Source organism: Condylura cristata, unplaced genomic scaffold, assembly GCF_000260355.1.
Source record: "Condylura cristata isolate star-nosed mole 26May11 unplaced genomic scaffold, ConCri1.0 scaffold00003, whole genome shotgun sequence".
NCBI classification, from domain to species: domain Eukaryota; kingdom Metazoa; phylum Chordata; class Mammalia; order Eulipotyphla; family Talpidae; genus Condylura; species Condylura cristata.
This window is the reverse complement of record NW_004567104.1, coordinates 34,343,325-34,362,392: the sequence shown is the minus strand read 5'-3', so window position 1 is coordinate 34,362,392 and position 19,068 is coordinate 34,343,325. Positions and strand designations below refer to the sequence as shown.

The 19,068-nt window shown below is 38.2% G+C and overlaps 1 protein-coding gene and 1 pseudogene across 2 annotated transcripts in view; one reads left to right on the top strand and one right to left on the bottom strand.

Moving 5' to 3' along the window:
• The window catches only part of GPR156 (G protein-coupled receptor 156), a 75,554-nt gene that overhangs the window by 23,122 nt on the left and 33,364 nt on the right, over positions 1–19,068 (bottom strand). The window lies entirely within an intron of this gene.
• LOC105854108 lies at positions 12,604–13,590 on the top strand (annotated as a pseudogene).

The window sequence follows — 19,068 nt, the reverse complement described above, 5'->3', positions numbered from 1 at the left end:
AAGCCGCTTCCACATGAGTTCGATTCCCGCCTGCCCCGGAGGTGACCACATGGCGCGGCAGACCTCTCCTGGCCTGCCCGCTGCTCCCCTCAGCAGTGTATTTTGTCGATCTGCCTGTTCTGTTCCCCACTCTGTCTCTGGTGAAACCTCTCACCACCCCTGAGCCTCTGGCCTGTACCCCAGTTCTGTATGCACAAATAAATAAATCTTTAAAAAAAAAAAAATCTTGGGATCGTCCTTGACTCTGGCCCACTCTCCACATCTACTCTGGTATGAAGTCCTATTGTGCTATCCTTGAAATACACTCAGAATCCAACTACTGCTCTCCAGCTCTGCTGCTATCAGCTTGCTGCAAGTCTTACTTTATATTCACAATATGGATGACGGTAAAGGCTGGTCTCCCTGCTTCTACTCGGGATCTTCCTTGAGCAGTCAGAGCAATCCATTCAAAGTAAATCATGTGACGTCTCTGCTCAAAACTCTGTACAGACTCTCCATCTTAATCAGAGGGAAAGACAAAATCTTGACCTGTTCTATAAAGCTTACACATTTGGACCCTATGGTCTCTCAACCTCATTTCCTACTTCTTCCCCTTGCCCACTCTACTATATACAGGCCTTACTCATTTTAAGGTTTTGATGCTGCTATTCTCTGTGCCTGGATCATTTTAATTCACATATCTGCATGGCTCACTCATTCCTCCTATACCTTCATGTCTTTGTTCAAATGTTACCCTCAAATGTAAACCAGAGCAATGATGACAACCTGATTTAAAATCACATTCTTGGGGCCCTCCCTAGTGGCATGAAGGGTTAAAGCACATCATTATCAAGCTAGCTGCAGCTACTTCAACAGATCCCTGGCCAGCGAGCTGACTCACATGGAGTGTCAGACCTCTCCTGTCGCACCCACTGCTCCCCTCAACGTGTACTTCTTTGATCTGCCTGTCTGCTCCCCATTCTGTCTCTGGTGAATCCTCTCACTGCCCCTTCATCTCTGGTCTACTGTACCACAGTACTGTATGCGTAAATAAATAAATCATTTTTTAAAAAAATCACACTCTTTCCTTAGAAGTCAAAATCCAGGCCCTTCCTGCTGGCAAGGCGGGTTAAAGCACAGCACTAAGAAGCAAAAGCCACTTCAGCATGAGTTTGATCCCTGCCCTGGAGGTGACCCACATGGCGTGACAGATCTCTTCTGACCCGCCTGCTTCTCCCCTCAGCAGTGTACTTTATTAATTGGCCTGTTCTGCTCACTGTCTCTGGTAAATCCTCTCACCGCCCCGAACCTCTGGCTTGTACCCCAGTTCTGTATGCATAAATAAATAAATCTTTAAAGTATTTCTTTAAAGTTCTGTATACATAAATAAATAAATCTTTAAAGTAAATCTTTAAATCTCCCTGGCAGTCAGAGGGAGAATCAAAGCTGTTTTGTGCCTGTCTGTTAAGATAAGAGAGATCCATTCTGGGTAGTGGCAGAGGAGTTTGAAGGGAATCTCCTTGGAATAACTGGGAACTCCCTGGCATTATTGAACATAAAAGGGCTAGAGATATTTGGGTGGCTCTCAGCATGGTGGACCTCCACAGACACTGGGTTGTGACTCCTTGGCAAATCCCCGCAGTCTACACTCTCACTGAAAAGCTTGTCATTTGGGTAACACCCTCCTTTGCTTCCTCTCTCAGTATGATGCTGAACAGCATCTAAATATAAATGAGAGAAAAAAATTGTAATAGGATGCTTATGAAGCTTTTTGTTCTCCCATTCTCTTTGTTTCTATGAAAATGCAGCATATTGGGGAGCTGTATATTCAAATGGATGTGCATACGCATGTTTACTTGTCTCCAATGAAATCAGGCCACTCGAAAGATTCCTTTCCATTGGCAGAATTCTTCCTGAAGAATTCCCCCAGGAAATGCTTTTGTCTCATATGTCTCTAACATCTAGGCCCAGAGATGTGCTGACAGCCCTTGTCGAGCAGTTGATGAATGAGACCTCACCTTCACCACTGCACAGATTACAGATGCTCAGCTGACATCTGCTCAGAGGTTAACAACATGCATCCCACTTCCTGGCTTCAGAAACTCTAGTGATCTTAAGCTGATTTGCTGCTAACAGCTAGTCTAGGAAACTTGTCTCCTTGTAGCTTGTAGATTGTTTTTCTACATGTTAAACCAGTCAGCCTTGCCTCATGTCCTGGGAAGGACTATTTTCTCTCAATTCACCTGCAGGCCTGTAGTCATAGTCATTGCATTGCTTTGTTTTACATGGTGAATAACAGCTCTCTACCTAGCATTCAGTCAGTTCAGGCCACTGAAGCTAGAAAGGAACTAGAAGAACAAAGATATTCTGCCAGAAGAAAATGAAATGGTTGGCAGAGATTGAACCTGATGAAATCTAAGGTCCTTTCCAGCTCTTCCCTTTTTAACTTATTCCAGAAGCAAGTTTCTTTTCCCTGCCACTGCTTATTAATAAGTCAGTCACGCTTTACATTTCTGCCTTTCTCCCTTAAGCAGAAACAACAGCTGACCTGGTTACCAGGGATACAATAGAATTTATATATGGATCAATCAATCAACCAAAATATGTAGTTGTTAAGCGCAAAAGGAAATTTGCTAAATATCCTGCTCCCAAATTCCCCCGTTGATGACTTCAGTGTCTCCATGTTTTACTAGTTACTACTTTTTTAGTGTTCTTATATCAACCATTAATTCAACAATTACAAAATTACCTACTTGTTAGGGTATTGAGAAAAGCTGGAACTTGAAGGAAAATGTAAGGCTTATTAGCACACCAGGTCCCTCATTACTAAATTTTTCACTGCAAAGGCAATTTTCTTACTCTATCTTTTCCTCTTTTTAAAAAGAAAAAAAATTTATTTAATATTAACAGTTATTTTCTCACTATCCACTTGGCCATTTAGCAAACTCTAGGTATGTCACTACATATTTATTACCGATATTTATAAGTGAATAGGCATATAAATTCCCAATGAACAAATTTCATAATGCATAGCTCTCTTAGACTATAAACAGGCTTAAAGGCTCAACTTAAAAATACATACTTGCAAATATTTTAAGTTGAAATGTGGAAATTTAGATAGAAGACCAAATGCCCATTATCTTATTATAATGACTAAATTTATGATAGTAAAGAAAAAGTATACTGATAGAGTCAAGATAAATTATTGATGAGAGGAGGAGAACAGCCCCAAAGGATACTATTACAAGGGAAGTTTGTGTGGCTTTAGGCCTATTATATGGACATACTCTGCCTTGATTCAAAATATTAGTTTCCAAATGTCATTTGCAGCAACACGGATGGAGCTTGAAGGGAATATGCTCTATGAAATAAGTCAGAAGGAAAAAGAAAATACCTCCTTACAGGAGGAAAATAGAGGATAAAGGGAAATAATAACAGCAACAACAACAAACCCACAACCAAACCAAACAAAAACAAACAGAAAACTATAAAACAAAGACATTCTTTGGGGGGAGGGGGGCAAGGAGGGTAAGGGATCAAAATGAAAGCAGGAAGAGCACAGGGGGCTACGTGATGAAGCACTGGTGAATTCTGAATTGGTGGTGGAAACTCTATGGGGATTACCCCTGAGAAAAGAAAGCAACCATTGTAAAGAAAATAAAAATAGATTAAAAAAAAATATCAGTTTCCAAAGTATTTTTGCAGCATCTTAGGCTATTGTAACATATATTAAATATGTTTTTAAATGCCAGGGGCAGAACACCAGACACACATAAAGACTTTTCTTCTCTCATATAACCCTAGACCCTAGCGTGTAGGCATGTGCTGTAACTTATAACACAATGATTTCAACTTCCCCTCTCCGTTGGCTCCAGGAAAAGGCCTTGAGCAATTCACTGCAGAGGACTTGTAGCACTTCCCAAAGGGCAGAGCAGGTGCCCTGATTTTAAGTAGAGCATAAAACACAAGCACAACTGGCCACATGAAATGCCTGAGCACAGAGAATCTGCAATAAACCAGAACATTACCATCTCCTGGCTGACATGTAAGTTGATCTCTCTGGGGCAAGAAAGATTCCCCTTACTGGTGATGTTTCCTGTCCCTCTTTCTTTTCTTGTCCTCAGATTTATGGGAGGGTGCTTAGGGTCTTGGTGCATCTTGGAATCTGAGAGGAATTCTGAGTGACTCCATTGCTGGAATCATCCCCCACTGGGCCAGAACCTGAAATTCATGATGCTGGAACTGTTTTATTCAGGCTTGTCCGCATCAGTAACTTCTGCAGAACCATGAGCCTATCGGGAACTTATCAAATGTTGTTTTCCCAGATAAATCAATAGAATTAGAGGGAATCTCAGAGGGCTAGACTTAGAAGAGACAAGAGGGAGATAGCTATAAAGGCAGAAACTATCTGCTCTCCTCTACTCTGTCCCCCTGACTTGCCTAGAAGAGCCTTTGACTTACAGGGTTCTGAGAAACACAGCTTAAACCACTGATCTGACCAGATTCCTTCACTTTATGATGAAGGACCCTTCATGCAGTTTTACAGCTGGATAGGGATGCCACTGGGACAGCTCATCCAGATGTCCTGAGTCCTGGTTCTCAAGTATCCATTCACTTCACCCCTAGTTTATCTGCCTCCTGGGATCATGTCCATCTGATTGATCATAAACTTCTGTCAGAGGCCTTCCTGTCCTGCTTTCTAATAATCTGTTGTAGTGCTGGAGACAAGGGTTTTTAGCTGCCTCCTCAACTGCAGTGCCTCCAAGTTCCCATTTAACTGGTTTTTATCACTAACAAGAGCCACAGAGGAAGTCCTGAGATCCGGAGCAACAAGGAGCCTGAAGTGCCTTCTGCTGAGCTTTGCCTACCCCTTCGGATTCTGGATGCTGGCCTGGACTTTGGACCTTGCCAGGGTTCCCTGTGTGACTCCTGGCATTACCTATTGGCTGGAACCCCAAACTGAATTCTTGCTACAGCTAACTTTGGGTTCATGGTTCCCATCATTGTCTAGTGTCTCCAACTCTTGGCCCCACCAACAGTCTGGAAATGTTTGTCCTAGCCTCTGACCGGAGTTGTTTATTCCATCCTGGAATCTGATATGAAAGGAAAAACTGATAGATAATCTGTCTGCGTGTGTTTAAGCAGCTTTCATGGATTAACACGGAGGTAACATGATGTAGTAGAAAGTGCGTGAACTTTGAAATCCAGCTGACCAGATAACTGTATGAGGTAAGTGATTTGTTTGACTACTCTGAGACATTATCTTCATCTCAAAACAGGAGAAATAAAATTTATCCTCCTGAGTGTTAAAAAGGTTAGAGATGATGTATCTAAATTACATGCAAATAAATTTAAAACCAAAAGCATATAAGGGAACTATTAACTTTATGTTAAATTATCTGTATTTATACCATAGGGACTAAACACTGGTTTTCTGATGAATTTGTAACACCGAAGGGCCGTAAAGTAGCTTTGAAGTAACAAAACTATATTTTATTTTATTTTAAGATTTATTTACTTATGCATACAAGAACTGGGATATGGACCAGTGGTGTGGGGGTGGGGTAGTGAGAGGATTCACCAGAGACAGAGTGGGGAGCAAAACAGGTAGATGTACTAAGGGGAGCAGCAAGTGGATCAGGAGAGGTCTGCCACGCCATGTGGGTCAGCTCCCTGACTGGGGATTGAACTCATGGTGCAATGGCTTTGGAGAGCTTCATAGCGCTGCACTTTAACCCATTGCGCCACCAGGGAGAGTAGGAAGAGCCCACATAACTATATTTTAACTACTTTTTTTCCTACTTATAATGGTAATGATATGTTATAGTATAATAAGTATAATAAGTATAATAAGAAGAGTCAACATTGATTATATATTTAATATGTACAGCAGTTGCTAAATACACTACATATGTTATCTAATGTAATTTTCACAGCATTCTGATATAAGTAGTATCAGAATTCTGATTTTTAAATAGGAAATGGGATTTAGAAAGTTCAATGAAGTAATCAAGTTGCAGGAACAAGTGACAAAAGCTGGGATTTGAAGTATAGTTTGGTTCTTTTGCAAACATTGTGAAGATTGTTAAGGAGGAGCCCTGAAGGCTATTTTCTGACTTAGGCCAAGAGAAAAGGTTTTCCTCTCTCTTTCCCATGTGGAAAACTGCTACAAAGGAGGCTTTCATTTCTCGACACCCAGTCTTTACTCTTCTCCAAGGAAGCAGGAGCAAGCATTGGACTGAGGGTGATTATAGATGTGGCCCGTGTTCTATCTGATGGTCTCTAAGGCAGGAATCTCCACTCCTCATCCCCCATTTTCACTTCCATGGGTAGTCAGCTTGCCTCCTCTTTCTGAGACCCACTTTAGCATTATAACAAACAGTACTTTCCAATTTAACCAGGAATCTCTGTGCTTTGTATTATTCAAAAAACTCTATTTTGGGCCCTCCCTGGTGGTGCAAGGGGCTAAAGTGCAGCACTAAGAAGCTATCTGCAGCCACTGCAGCACAAACTTGATCACAGCCAGGCCAGGGAGTGGATCCACATGGTACAACAGACCTCTCCTGTTGCATCCACTGCTCCCCTCAGCAGTGTATTTTAGTGGACCTGCCTGTTCTGCTCCCAACTCTGTCTCTGGTGAATCCTCTCACCCACCATACCTCTGGCCTGTATGCCAGATCTTGTATGCATAAATAAGCAAATCTTAAAAAAAATTTTCATTTTGAAATTCTTTTAGACCAACTAGAAATTGCTAAAACAGAACACAGAGTTCCTGCATACAATATCACAAAGAGAAAGATCAGTGGTAAGGTTCACCAAGTCTGAACTGACTGAAGAACATCTATCTGACAATATCAACTATGAAATGAGAAAAAAGATTTGAAAGAGGCAGGACTTACAGAGAGTAGAGGAAGAACCAAGACCAGTTGAGGTGGGTAAAGTGTAATAAGAATATCAAGACTGCAACTCAGGATGATATCGACATTAAATGGTGTATTGGAGCGTGAAAGCAACTGATGAGAAGAAGCAGGACATTCACATATGGCAAAGTTAAGGAAAGACAAGGTTTCTGACCGGAGGAACAGAAAAGATAGTCAAGAGCTGATATGTGGCTTGAAGCCACTATGATGGAGTCTAAACAGAGATTTGTTGACTTACTGAACTTTAGAAGGGTTATTTCAGTGGAAGGTCATAATTTGAAGAATGATTTGAAGATGAGTAAGTGGAGATGGCTAGTGAAGACTCTATGTGTTGTTGTTTTTTTTACATTTATACTTAACTTTTCTTTGTTTGTGGTAACATGGGTTTACATCATTGTATATAATTTAGAGGTACAGGATCACCCCTTCAGGCGCATGTTACACACCACTCCAACCACCAAGACACCCTTAGTTCTCCACCATAGTCTATGTGCTCCTTCCTCACTTAGCTCTCCCCCTTTCTACTCCCACTCTGGTAGCCTAAATTCTACAGTCAGATTTCTAGTGTTTGTTATTGATTTGGTTTTATCAGATCTTTTGTTTCTTTATATTCTGCATATAAGTGACACCATTTGGTGTTTGTCTTTCTACTTCTGACTTATTTCACTTAGCAAAATCCTTTCCAGTTACCTCCATCTTGTCACAAACTGCAGAACTTATCTGCTCGTAGCTGAGTAACAGACCACATCTTCCTAATCCAATCATCTGTCTGGCCACTTAGGTGTTTCCAAGGTTTGGATGTCATAAATAATGCTACAATGAACACAGGAATATCATGTCTCTTTGAATTAGTGTTTCTGTATTACTTGGATAGATACCTAGGAGTAGAATTGCTGGATTGTATTGTAGATCTGTTTTTAATACTTTGAGAAATCTCCACACTGTTTTCCATAAAGGCCGGATAAATCTACATTTTCACCAACAGTGAATGAGGATTCCTTTTATTAAAATTGAAATAACAATTTAAAACACTGCACAGGTTTCAGGAATACAATTTCTCATCTCAGCAACTCTATATATCATGTTCACCACCAAATATCGCCTTCGACCCTTCTCATACGCATCATTGTGTTGTCTGAGGAAGACTACTCTTGTAAGAGGTTTCATGCCTAAGTGAGGGAAGGGCTGTAACAATAATTTCAGGGAGAGTTATGACTAAGAGAAAAATTTCTTTTGGAGGCTTTCAAAGTTTCAGGAGGAATGTCAACCGTTTCCAGCGATTAGTCAGTATTTATTTGTTTCCCTGACTCAAATGGCAAAACTATACTATCTATGCAAAAACTAACAGAAAACCTTGAACAATTACCGTTGATCCACTCATAGGAGGAAATCTGAGTGGGCAATCACTCTGGTCAATTGCCTAAAAAATTCAGGGGCACATAATTCGTTTCATTTTATTTTCTTTTGATCTCTGAGCACACCCTGTGACCCATTATTAATGAAAAAGGTCCCACTGTTATTCTAGTTTCTTCCTTTTAATAGATTAAAGTGATCTCTTTATATGTTGGACTTTCTTCAAAAGTGCCTCTCAGTCTTTTTTCTTGTTTTGTATCTATCTTACTGGCTCTCTGCTCTCCTCCGGGGAGCTTTTTACATTCTTGGAGTGATGTCCCTTTCCAGCCACAATAATCACTGTGACTACTACATTTTTAAGTGCTGGGATTTTTTTTCCCCTATTCTCTAATATTCTTATGACCTTCAAAAGCTTACTTTTCAATTTTTTCCTAGGTAACTCATTATACATACTTTCCCTTTGAACACCGAATAAGATAAATTTTCTGGGCTTACAGATTTAAATGTGTCATATAACTCATGTTCTTGGTTCACACATACTCCTAAGACCAACTCCTAGTTACTAGGCTCAAATCATAGCCAGATAATTAAGCGACTTAAAACTTCCTGATATGTGAAAGTTCATTCTATCAAAAATTCTTATTAAAAACCAAAATTTTATCTATGACCTGATCAACAACTTGGTCATATAGTCTATAATACTAATTCTCAAACAACTAAAATCAACTAAAATGACCCAAACAGTTAAAGCAAAAGCAAAAAAAACCCTACTGTTGCTGTTCCCCTCCTTCCCCCCCCCCCCCCATTTCTACATCTTTTGATTTGACTGGTCTAGGGAGAAGCTTGGTATCAAGATTTCTTTCTTCTTTTTAGTTTTATAACTTTTATTTTTAGATAGACCTTTTTTTCTGATAATGATAACATAGACTTGCATTACTGTTTGTGAAGTAGAAGTGTAACATTTCTCCCTCCGGTGTCTTACCACACCACATCCACAACCAAGACACTCAGCCCATTGCCCACTGAGAAAGATGGGAAGGGAATACCATGAGATTTGGCATTTCTGAAAGCTCCCAGGCAGATTCTAATGTGAACTGGGTTTGAGAAATCACTGGCTTAAGCATATTACCAAGAAAAATAATTTTAAAATAATTTTATTGTTAAAGTTTGCACACTTTTGTAAATGAATGGCAAATCAATAAAATTTGACTAAAAACGTTGGCAAAGGATTTGAATAAACATTTCTCAAAAAAAGATATGTAAGTGGCAATAAGTACATGAAAAGATGCGCAATGTTATTAGACATCCGAGGAATGTGTATTTACAACAATTTGAGCAAAATCAGAACCACAAAACCACCTTTTACATAATAGTATGGCTAGAATAAGAGACAGTGGATAACAAGTGTTGGTGATAACATGGGGAACTTGTTATCTCCATACAGTGATGGTGAGATTGTAACATGGTACAGTCACTTTGGAAAACAATTCAGCACTTATATAAACACAAAGCTACATATTATCCAGCCATTATGCTCCTGGACACATACACTAGATAAAGGAAAACGTCCACACAAAATTTGTTAACAAATGTTCACAACAACACATTATTCAAAATAGTCTAAAAAGTAGAAAGAGCCAACTGCTAAATGAAAAAACAAAATGTGGACTATACAAAAGAACATCATACAGTAATTAAAAGGGAAAAAATAAGGGCCTTCATACTATGACTTGTCTAAACCTTGTAATCATTATACTAAGTTTATGCTCAGTGAAAGAAGCCAGATACAAAGATCCACATGTTGTATTGATCCATTTACATGAACAATCTAGACTAGGTGAATAGAGACAAAAAATAGACTCATTTTGCTTGAGGCTGGAGGAAGGGAGGAATGAAGAGAGTGCTAATAGGTACAAGGTTTCTTTATGATAGGGTACTGAATTGTTATAGAACTAGCTCATTGTGAGGATTGACCAATTCACAGGTAAACTAAAAGTTATTGAGTTATACTCTTTAAAAATTTGAATTTCGGCCCTCCCTGGTGGTGCAGCGGGTTAAAGCACAGTGCTAAGAAGCTAAAGCCACTTCAGCATGAGTTCAATCACCAGCCCCAGAGGTGACCCACATGGCACAGCAGACCTCTCCAGACCTGCCTGCTGCTTCCCTCAGCAGTGTACTTCATTCATCTGCCTGTTCTGCTCCCACTCTTTCTCTAGTGATTCCTCTCACCGACCCTGCACCTCTGGTCTGTACCCCAGTTCTCTATGCATAAATAGATAAATCTTTTTAAAAAATTGAACTTCATTGGTTGTGAGTTATATCTCAAAGGAAAAAAAGAATCCATATACTCCTCTTACAGTATTATGTCTGAGGAATTCTTATCCATGGAGACTTGAGAAAGATGCTCCTTACCAACACCTGTTACACATCTCAAACAAAACTAAGCCAGATCCTCCCTTTTCTTCTGAAGATCTAAAACACAGGGTAAACAATCTCATAGTGTGCCAGAATGAAAATCTGGCTTTGGTCACTTTCACTCAAGAAGGATATAAATAAAATCAAAGATTATGAAAAAGGAAAGCTAGTATGTCAAAAACTGATGAGGATAGACCTTTCTGTTTCCTGGAAAGGGGAAGATCAATGGGTGTGTGATCAAAACCTATTACAAAACCTATCCTAAGTATATTAGAATGACACCTTAGAATACTTGAAAGAGAAAATCTCAGATTAGATATGAAAATTTAGGGTGTGAAAAATAAAGTAACATTTAACAGGCAGTAATTTAAGGACAATCATTAGTCTAAGAGAATATGCAAACAATAAAATGTAATTTTAAGGAAAAGGCCCTATAATAATTTGACCAAATTAGCTACTACTAATAGGAATTTTGTTTTTCTCCCATTGAAAATTTGAAAGAATTTTAACTGTGGTAAAATACCATAAAATTATATATAATAAAATGTCATAAATAAATTTTTACCATTTTCATCATTTCTAAGTATACATTTCAATAGTTTTAATTATGCCCACATCATTGTACAATCATCTCCAGGAGTTTTTCATTTTGCAAAAATAAAATTCTGTATCTATCAACATACCTCTTTTTTCTCTCCATTCCTGCTCTTGGCAATTAATATTCTATTTCTTATTTCTATGAATTGGACTACACTAGATAACTCATAAAGTGGGTTCACAAAGTAATTTGCCATTTTTCAAATGGTTTATTTCAGTTAATATAATGTTCTCAAGAGTTATCCATGTTGTAACTTGTGCCAGAATTCCTTCCTTTTTAAAGGGTGAATAATATTTCATTATATGTAAATTGCACTTTTTACTTATTTCTTATTCTGCTCATGGACCCTTGTTCTGCTCTTTTAAAGCCCCCCGGATGTTTAGAGACAGAAAGTATTAGAATTTGGATTCAAATGGTAATTACTGAAATGATTAAACTGGACAATCTGAATTCAGGATTTGAGGTAGACTCGTAAGACTAAGACATAAGTGAGATGCTGGGAGCATAAAAGGACAAACAATGATAATTTAGGAATGGAACATACAAGGATGCCTAAAGCCAGGATATCATTCTGAGAAAGAAATACAGAAAAAGTCTGCAAAAGTGAGACTACAGCCCATCAAGCAGGGTCAGGGAGTGGAAAAATCAGCCCAAGTCCCAGTAAGGGGAGGTACCAGAAAGGTACAGGCATGCATACATATCTAGGATTTGGACAGGTAGTGGGCCACCAGAAGACTTTAAATAGACATAGGTTATTCCCTTTCAGCCTCTGGCCCTGGGCATGCTGAGTTGCTAGAGATGGGGTTCGGGAATGAAAGTAGAACACCAGCATCAAGGAAACTTACACTGGATTGTGGAGCCAACTCCCAATATTCAAAAGGCTAGGGCTACTTTTATCCAATTTGGTGCCCAACTTGTTGTAGTTTGGATTTGGGAAAGCTGCAGGGATATCTATGTTGTGGGATGCTTGAGACCTAGAAAGTTTTAATTATGCTGTGAAGCTCATGGCATAAAATAAACTTAGTGCTAATTTAGAACACTTATTTTCTTGTGCCTAGAGCCAAAAATTTCTAGATTCTGGGTGTGGGATATGGATTCTAACATTTGGGAGCTAAAGGAGTCAGTTGTAACAAGAGGGTTAGAGAGGCTGGAAGATAATAGTTCTTTACAATCCCAGGGTGTATGGCCATGGTGCTGGTCCAATGTTCAAATGTCACATAAACAACAGTACTAGCTTTTATCTTTTCTTTTTTTTAAAGCATTAGGAATGTGTATGTACAGTATGTAAGAAAAATTAACATGTTTTAATTTCAATGAAAGGATAGTGTATTAACTGCTATGGAACAGAAACAGACCTAGGGGAACACTCGGGATCCTCTCCTGGAAAACTTGATTAGTGAGCATGACTTGGATTTTTTCCGAAGAGCACAAGCCCAGGCTTCAGAGGATTTGGAGAAGTTAAGACCACAAGGCCAAATCGCAGAGGGGAGAAAGATGAATAAAACAATTGCTTTTGGTTGTTATGAGCTTGATACTTGGTACCATTGTCCTTATCCTAAAGAGTATGCATGACTGGGCATCTCTACAGGTGTGAATTCTGTTTTAAATACATGAGGAGCCAACATGTGGCTAAGTATGTGTGGAAACACCCACCCAGTGATGACACATATCGCAAAGGCTCAAGCTCTGTGTTTGAACTGGATGGCAAGAAAAACAAGATCCACTGCCAAAATCTGTGTATGTTGGCCAAGTTTTTTCTGGACCATAAGACATTATATTATGATGTGGCACCCTTTCAGTTCTGTTAGAACAGAAGTAGACAACACTGGCTGTCAGCTGATTGGATATTTTTCCAAGGCAAAGAATTCATTCCTCAACTACAGTGTATCCTGTATCCTAATCATGCCTCAGTACAGACAGGACTATAGCAAGATGCTCACTGATTTCAGTTATTTACTTTCCAAAGTGCAAGAAAAAGTTGGGTCCCCAGAACATCCATTCGTGAAACTGGGCTCATAAGTTATTGCAGCTACTGGAAAGAAGTACTTCTCCTTTATTTGTATAATTCCCAGGGCAAAGAGATTTCTATCAAAAAAATTAGCCAGGAGGCAGCTAAGAATTCTGTGGTCACCATCAGCATTCTGCAAGCCCTTCATCTGCTCAAATATTGGAAAGGAAAACACCTACTTTTAAAGAGACAGGACCTGACTGATGAGTGGATAGTCAGAGGCCAAGAGCTCTAACTCCAATAAAACCATGAATCCAGGCTGTTTAAAAGGGACCCCTCTGAAGGGCCCCTGTACTCTAAGCAACAAACCAGAGTAGGAATCCACACCCTAGGGATCTGCCATTTCTATTGCTCTTGTCATGAATAAATACAGTATCCTTTGGGAAGCCCACCTCCCTCAGGACTGTCCTGGTCTCTCCTGACCTTTGTGTATACCGCAGGTGCTGCTTCTTAGGACCTGTTGTTTCAGTCCCAATGGGGTTGCCTGGATGGGATCCCTATCAGACTGGAGTGTAGATCCCTTGCAGCACTGACCCAAAGTGTTGTCTGGTACTGCACCTGTCCAGTCACTCCTTCTCTCCTCATGTCCTTTAGCCCCAGGAGGTTGTGCTTGTGTATAATGAACATTGTAATAGTGCTTCTTGCTGCCTGGTAGTCACCAGACCTCCGAATGTAGTTGTCACCATCGGGAACTTTACAATTAGTCCTTACACGTGCTTTTTAGAGGGGCAGGGGAGAGGTGTGAACTGGGAGGGATGCATGCCCTTTTAATTTCATCTCACTTTAATTTTTCCCTCCATTTTATTAGATGACCTTTTCTTATCAGGCTGACCAGAGCCATATTTTTGAAAAGTCCCCAGGCATTAACTGTGGCAACAGCACATACTCTATCTGAATGAGATGGAAAGAAGAATTAAGAGGTGGTGATTATGTATTTTGATTTGAGTTTACCTGTGGGCAGTGGGCAGTGCCTTGGTGGAAAGGAATGAATACTCTTTGCCTTACAAAAAGAAAAAAAAAAAGAAAGAGAAAAATTAACAGTTTTAGAAAATTGTATTCACGGATAAGCTTCTTTAATTTGCCAGTTTTTCTGTGCCAGGGCATGTTTCTAGCAAACAAAAATGCACTAATAAATCTATCAGGGGCAGAAAGGCAGTGGGGGACAGCTGCAGCTGCAGCATCCAGGAGTGACAATGATTAATTCCTACATCTGCTCAGTCAGATAGAAACAAAGGTCACTGTGCATAGATTAGCATCCTGATCACCACTGCCTTTCGTTCCCTCCCTCCTCCTTCTCTTTCTTTCTCTCTCTCACACACACACATACACACCGACTAGTACCTTTCACCACTGATAATGGCAAAATTTAAATGCTTGAGAAATGCTTACTATAGGGCACCCTCCTCCCCTCAAAACTATCTAGTGGGATGAAGATGAAAAATGGCATAGAATAGGATCAGAAACTGATTAGTGTCAGATTACTGTCTAATCTTGTTAGCATCCAAGTTAAGTGAAAGTTTGATGTTCAGCTACATTTAGGAAGGCAATAGGGACAGGAAATTTAAGAACAAATTCTCCAAAGCAGTAATTTGATCATAGAAAGAAAGGCTATTTCAGTGAAGCATCTGTACACATGTGGACATTTGGCATTACCTAAGAAAGGATTTGGAAGCTGATTCTTTGTTCTCATGTTCGACCATTTCCTTTAATATATAGCCACTTCCTATTATGCTGTTAACAACTGTAGATACCTGAAAGACTATTCTCTCTTAGTAATCTTGGGCTAGGTAGAGTATTTTTGATTGCCAAATTATAAATATTTAGTTCAGGGCCCTGCCTGGTGGCAGGGGTTAAACAGTGGGTTAAAGCACAGCACCAAATTATAAATATTTAATTCAGGGCCCTGCCTCGTGGTAGGGGGTTTAACAGTGGGTTAAAGCACAGCACTAAGACCCTAAAGCCACTCAGCATGAGTTCGATCCCCACCTCAGAGGTGATCCACATGGTGCAGTAGACCTCTCAGGACCCGCCCGCTGCTCCCCTCAGCAGTGTAATTCGTTGATCTGCCTGTTCTGCTCCCCACTCTGTCTCTGGTGGTCTTCTCACCGCCCCTGCACCTCTGGCCCATACCCCAGAACTGTATGCATAAATAAATAAATCTTTAAAATAAATAAATAAATAAATATTTGTTCAATGGATTATGACAAAGGAAACATCATGTAACAACCACCCATGAAACAGAATATTCCAATACCTCAAAATTTCCACTACAGTGATGTGTCACTTAGGTCAACCATGGACCCACACATATGGTAGTGGTGCCAGCTTTATGCAATTTCACTCAATAATGTTCACACATGCCCTGTGTTGAATTTTATATAAGGGGAAACATATGGTATACACTCTTTTGTAGCTGGCCTTTAAAATTTTATATCTGTGAGATTTCTAGATGTTGGATATAGCTGTAATTTGTTTATTTTCACAGCTGTATAGTATTCCATTGTGAGACTACATCATGACTTATTTGTTGTCTCTACTACTAAAGGGCATTTGGGGTGATTGAAAATGCTACTGTGAATATTCTTTATACAACTCTTAATATTAGTGCATATGTATCTCTCCATCCATTAGAAATGGATTTATTGACTTACAACATGTATATGTTGTCAATTTCAGGACTACACCAATTATTTTCCAAAGTGGTTTTACCTATTTACACTATCACCATAAGCAAGTAGTTTCACAGGTTCACATTTTCATCTTAATATTATTTTAAAAATGTAAGCCACTTGTTGAATACCTGATAGTTTTAATTTGCTTTCTCCCCAACCATGGGCAACTGCAACCATAGGAAAATTTATTTAAAAATAGATTTTTTAAATCTTTATAGACTTGTCTATTTTGGAAATTTCATATAAATTAAGTCATATAATATATGGATTGCTGTCATTGGCTTCTATCACTTGAACTGATTTGAAGGTGCATCCATGTTGTAACATAAAATTAATTCATTCTTTTTTACTGCCAAATACTGTTGAATGGATATACCATTTTTTTATTCATCATTAATTATAGGTTTTTGGGTTTTTTTTCTGCTTTGGGGCTACCGAATAATGTTACTCTGAACATTCATGTATAAGTTTTTATGTAGACATATATTTTCATTTTCTTGAGTATATTCCTAATTTGGTAACATATATTTAGTATTAATTTTATTTAGTACATTGGTTTGTTTTGTTTCTTTATGTAGACATATCAGTGAAATCATATAGTACTTGTCTCTCTCCATTTGACTTATTTTACTAAGTGTATGCCGTGGCATATGTAATTGTATATTTGAGGCCTGTGAATATATTGTGTGGAAGCCGATTACTTTAAATCAACACAAATTCACTTGCAAGATAAGATACAATAATAGTCTAAAGATTTTAAAAAGCTATATTGAAGTAACATTTCATTATAATATTATATAACTTTCAAGTATGCATAATAATAAACCAACATTTGCATGTACAAAACAGTAGTAGTTGGGACATTACATGACACAGTAATCTGTGTCAATGGACAGATTACTCAAGCAGATAATCAGTAAGAAAACAATGTCCTTAAATGACAAATTAAAGCATCTTACCCCAAACAGCAGAAAACACATTCTTCTCAAGTGCACATGGGACATTCTCATGCATAAATCATTATGGTGAGATACAAAAGAGGTCTATACATTTATAAATTTGAAATCATATCAAACATCTCAGATCACAATGGTATGTATGAAGCTAGAAAGACAATCAGAAGAAGAAAGAGGGGAGACCATAGATATATGGGGACATAATAGCACTCTAATGAACAACATTGGGTCAGTGAGTAAATCAAATGCCAGGAGAAAAGTGACAATAAAGACACAAACTATCAGAACTTATGAGATGCAGAAGAAGCAGTACTAAGGCAGAAGTTAATGGAAGTACAGACTTCAGGAAAATTAAAGAATTACAAATAAAAAATCTAAGCTTATATCCAAAGGAACTAGAAAAAGAGAAAATGGAGTCACACACACAAAATGAATGAAAATAAATGAAATGGAGATCTACAAGACAATCATAAAAGGTCAATGAAACCAACAACTGATTCTCTAACTTAACAACTCAAAAACACAAAACAAAACAGATAAAATTTTAGCCAGATTCACAAAGAAGAGAGAAAATTTGAATAAATAAGATCAGAAAAAAAGAGAATTTACAAAGATACTACAGAAATACAAATGACCACGACAGTATAATGCATGTTTATATGGCAATAAGTTGGACAATATAGAAGAAATGGACAGATTCTTAGAAACATCAAACATTTCAAAACTGAATCAGTAAGAAACAGAAATTTTGAGCAGATTGTTGATTAGTTAGGAAACTGAAAGAACAATTAAGAGCCTCCCAAACAAGGAGGCTCAGGAGCTTCACAAGTAAATGCTATCGAACTTTCAAAGAAGAATGAGTGCCTATTTTTCTCAAATTCTTTCAAAAAGTAAAAAAGAGGGACACTTCCAAACACATTTTATGAAGACATTACCCTCATTCCAAAACCAGACAAAATCATCTCACTCTCTCTTTCTTTCTCTCTCTACAGACCAATATCTTTGATAAACACAGAGGCAAAAATTCTCAACAAAATACCAAACAAAATTCAACAAGCCTGAAAGAATCATATATCATGATCAAGTGGAATTTACTCAAATGATGTGAGAACTTAGTGACTAACATCACACATAAACATTAATTCAACTTGAATTAAAGATTTTAATGTAAGGTCAGAAGCTATAAAAAAATAGAAGAAAACATAGGTGATTGCTCTTTAACAATGACAATAGTTATCTTTGAGATTCAATTCTACTGACAGGAGAAAATAAAGTAAAAATAATAAATATGACTCCATCAAACTAAAATGTTTCTGCACCACAAAAGAAAATATCATACAAATAAAAGTTTCCTACTAAATAGGAGAAGATATTTGCAAATCACATCTCCAGCAATGGGTTAACATCTGAAATAAATAAGGAACTCATAAAACTTAAGAAGGCAAACAACCAGATAAAAGAAAAGCCACTTTTCCAAAGACACAGATAGCCAACAAGCATAGGACACTGTTACCCATCTCTTATCATTAGGGGAATGCAGATCAAAACAACTCTGAACTATCACCTCATGCCTATGACAATATTATCCAAAACACAAGAAACAACAAGTGTTAGAGAGGATGTGGGGAGAAGGGACCCCTTGTACACTCCTGTAGGAGTGTAAATTGTTGCAACCATTATGGAAAGCTGTAGAGAGACTCCTGAAAAAATTAAAAATAGAAATTTCATATAACTCAGCTATCTCACTTCTACATATTTACCTGAAGAATAAAGAAACATTTGCTTACTGAAGCATTATTCATAATAGCCCAGAACTGGAAACAACCTAAGTGCCCACTGATAGTTGAGTGGATAAAGAAGAGGAGATGTATAGATACACAATGGAACAGTATTCAGTTATTTTAAAAAAAAAAAATGAAATTCTAATATTTGCAATAACATGGTTGGACCTAGATGGTGTAATGCTTGGTAAAAAAAAAAAAAAAACACAAAAGCAACTGTGATTTCACTCATATGTGGTACATAAAGAAAAGAAACACATGAATAAGCTAAATAAAACAAAAACAAACTTTCATGCTATAAGACAAAATAAGTGATTACCAAAAGGAAAGGCAAAGAAATATGGGCAAGTTGAATAATAGTGATCAGCTATATAGTGAACACAATG